Below are 4469 nucleotides of genomic sequence, written 5' to 3'. Positions count from 1 at the left end.
GGGAGCCTCTCCCGCCTCCTCAGCAGCGCTAAGGATGTCCAACTGCAGCTTAGGCCTGCTCCCCGCTGGCAAGTGGACATCCCCCGAGGGCTCCTGGGCTGCCAGAGGGATGTCTGACTGCCAGCTTAGGCCCGATCCCCCGGGGAGCTGGCCTAAGCCAGCAGGTGGACATCCCCCGAGGTGTCCCAGACTGCGAGAGGGCACAGGCCGGGCTGAGGGACCCCCCCCCCCCACCAAGCGCACAAATTTTTGTGCACCGGGCCTCTAGTAAAGATAATAAGTATGAGAATAAACCTTAAAATTGAATACAGAGAAAAACAAATGAAACAAAAGTGTCTATTGAATTTATGAAGATTTATTTTATTAAATAATATAAAAATTTTTAACCAGAGTCTTACAAGTTTTAAGAAGTAAAAATTACTGAACATGTACTGAATGAATAGAAAAATTAGGAGAAGAGTAAAATGCCTGAAACTACCTAAATAGAAGTACCTGATGTGAATAATCAGTAAGGAAATATATTTTTTAACTTGTGAGTACTGCATTGTGAAATAATGGAGCCAGTAGATGATCACATTTATTAAATACTAGAGGCCTAGTGCACGAAATTAGTGCACTGGTAGGGTCCCTAGAGGCTGGCTGCGGCAGGCCAGGTACTCCCTCCTTCCCTGTCTCTCCCCAGCCCACCCCCTGGTTGAACTCCTGGAAGAACTCCTGGTCAAGGGGACAATTTGCATACTACACTTTTATTATATAGGATTTTACTACGGTTATTGGTTACCAATTATGTTATTGACAGTTTCAGTGAAGGTGAATTTTTTTAATGTTACTAAAATAGTAAGTGGCTAGTGAATGCTACGCTCTTTTCTAGTATGTGGAAGTGAATATCTTAATGTTTAATAAAGAATTTCTGTTTCATGGATTTAACTCCTTAATGGTGTCACCCTTCTGCCTTAAGCAACTAGGAAACTGGACAAAGTGTAAGAAACAACTATTTTTCAATGTTGGACAACAGACAGTGCAAGATTATAATCCCTGAGAGAAGAGAAACAAATTATTTGCTAGTAAGTCATCACTTCTAACTTCTGCCAAGAGAAACATTCTGGGCCACGGAGCACAGGCAGTTCCCAAGCAGATCACTGAGCACCAAGAATCACTGAGTTGGGGAACAGATTAGAGCACATGAGACTGGCGTGGCTATGAATCATGAGATGAGTACCAAAATGAAGGAGGCAAGCCATTAAAAGAGTTCTGGAAATCTGCTAAATCCTTTGATGAGTTAAGAACTAAAAAACATTGAATCTGTACATCTGTGAATATCCTCAGTGAGTACTAAGACATGGAATGTAAGGTGAAAGAAATCCCATGAGGCAAAGAATGACAGGTCGCTGTGAGCTGAACGGAGAGTTCCCAGAGTATACACAGGGCTGAGAGGGGCTTGAATTTCAATCAGCTACACTGGAGAATACTCACTGATCACCCAGGGCACTCAGTGGAGAACACAGAAGAACTGTACATTATTAGTGAAGCTACACTCACCATAGAGGAAGGGTAGTCAAGACATTAGGATACAAGCATGATGATAACCATACCTATCGGAAGGGTAGTCAAGACATTAGGATACAAGCATGATGATAACCATACCTATCTTATATCTACATCTATATCTATATCTACATCTATATCTATACCTATATCTATATGGAAATAGAGAGCCCAGCAATAGACCCACACATACATGGTCAATTGATTTTTTTATAAAGGAGCTAAAGTAATTCAATGAGGAAAGTATAGTCTTCAATAAGTATTATTAGAAATTGATGCCCATATGATAAAAAATAAATATTGATTCTATTTTACACCATACCAAAAAAACCCCACAAAACTCAAAATGGACCACAGACCTAAACATAAAAGGTAAAACTATAAAAATTCAAGAAGACAACATAAGGAATATTTCTGTAACCTTGGGGTACATAAAGACAGAAAGATTTCTTTGGTAACACATAAGAAACATAGGCCCTTATAGGAAAATTTAATTAAACAAACCACCAAAATTTAAACCTGCTATTAAAAAAAAACCTGTTGTTAGCAAATGCAAGGACATGCCACAAAGTAGGAGATAATATATCTGACAGAAAATTTGTATCAAAGGTTTTACATCCAATAGTAAGACAAATGACCCAATTTAAAAAATAGGCAAAGATTTACACAGGCCCTTCATAGAAGATGCTATTAATAGCCAAATAACACATAATATGGTGTTCAATACCATTACTCATCAGGGAAATAAAAATAAGATTCCACTTCTGCTTACTAGAAAGGCAAAAATAAAATTTAGAATGCCAAATGCTGGCAAAATAGAGAGTAACTGAAATCCTTGTATTTTGCTGGTGGGAATGTAAAATGGTACACTCACTTTAGAAAACTGTGTCACCTCTTTATAAATATAAATATATACATATTCTGCCACCTAGTAATTCTACTACTAGGTTTGTCGCAAGGAAAATGAAAGACATGCCCCCTCAAAGACTCACACACAAATGTTTCTCACAGGTTTTTTTTCCATAATACCCTAACTGGAAATAACTCAAATGTCCACTGACAAGTGTTAGAATAACAAGTTGTGTTATCATAAAGCAGAACCCTTCTTGGTAATAAAAAGGAGAGAACCGTTGATACACACCATGATATGGGTGCATCAGAAACATGCTGAGAAACAGGCCAGACACCCAAGTGCACACTGTACAGCTTCTAGGAAGCCCAGGAAGGGTCAATCTCAGCATCAGTGACAGAAAGCAGGCAAGTGGGGAGCGGGACTGACTAGGACAGGGCGTCAGAAAAGCTCTGGTGTCATTGAATTGTTTTCTCTATATCTTGATTGTAGTTGTCAAAAGTTATGGAACCGCCTGGCCCATGTGGCTCATGAACCAAGAGATCACAGGTTCGATTCCCAGTCAGGGCACATGCCCTGTTTTCAGGCTTGATCCCCAGAAGGGTTGTGCAGGAGGCAGCCAATTGATGATTCTCTCTCATTAATGTTTCTCTCCCTTCCTCTCTTTCTAAAAATCAATAAAAACATATTTTTAGAAGTCACAGAACTGAACACTTAAAATGGGTGTATATTATTGTAAAATATACCTCAATAAAGTTGGTATTTTAAAATCCTAAGTGAATTTTAAATGTCACAAGTTCTTTTCAGTTAACCATGTCTCGTATGAGCTGATTATGTGACCTTCAAAACCATAATCCACTCTTCTAATGTCATACATGTTCATAATGTAGCTGTAAACATGACACACTCCCTCCATCTCCTGAGGTGCTCCAATGCCTCCTAGTCTGTCTTTAAGTCTTTACATGTTTTATACTCTTTAATCAGCTATTTCACTTATAGGGACTTGTTCTAAGAAAATCATGAGTGTGAGCACAGCCTCCTGCAATGCTGCTCACTCCCCACTGTTTATTATAAGAGCAAAAATAACACTGGAAACATGAATGAGAGATTAAATAATGATTTATGGTCCAGCTATAGAATGAAATACCATGCAGCCAGGAAAAGGTGTAGGGATTGCAAAACAACATGTGATGCTTGATCTCAATCTTGGAAAAAGACAAATATATGTTTAGAAAGATTGGAAGGACATAGAGTGTTGTTAACAATGATAATCTTTTCATGGTGCGCTTATATGATTTTAAGTTGGGGGAAGTCATATATACTCTGGGTGGGGTGCATTCGGGAGGCAAACAATAGAAGTGTCTCTCTCACAGCAATGTTTATCTCTCTGTGTCTCCCCCCCTCCCTTCCACTCTCTCTAAAATTCAATGGGAAAATATCCTCAGGTGAGGATTAACAAAATAATAAAATAAAGGCATGATCTAAAGCACTTTGTGGTGTGAATAATATTTTGTAATCTATCCGTAGGTTGTCTGATTCAAAATCTAAGATATTCACACTCATTTTCTAAAATGGAACCCATCTTTCTGGTTCTGTTGTGCCTTGGATCCAATGTCTGAGCCTGGGTTTTGGTATCTGTGTCAGTTCGGTATCTGATCAAAAGAAGAACTCGTGAACCTGGGATCCTAAAGGGGGAACCTCACTGAAACTAGTGGGAATCAGGTCTGCGGTTTCTTTAACCACGTGACCTGCATTGCTTACTTCTTGTTACCATGGCTTCAAAGTCCTGGTGACCCAGGCTTCTCCTGAACACCCTTACCCTGGGATATTACAATTTCATTGGGGTTAAGAAAAGGTCTAGGGACCCAGCCGGCATGGCTCAGTGGTTGAGCATTGACCTATGAACTAGGTGGTCACAGTTCGATTCCTGGTCAGGGCACATCCCCAGTGTGGGGTGTGCAGGAGGCAGCCAATCAATGATTCTCTCTCATCATTGATGTTTCTATCTCTCTCTCCCTCTCTCTTCCTCTCTGAAATCGATAAAAATATATTTTTAAAAAAGAAAAGAAAAAAG

Source organism: Myotis brandtii, unplaced genomic scaffold (assembly GCF_000412655.1).
Source record: "Myotis brandtii unplaced genomic scaffold, ASM41265v1 scaffold1152, whole genome shotgun sequence".
NCBI lineage: Eukaryota > Metazoa > Chordata > Mammalia > Chiroptera > Vespertilionidae > Myotis > Myotis brandtii.
The sequence above is the reverse complement of the archived record's forward strand: the minus strand, read 5'-3'. Positions refer to the sequence as shown.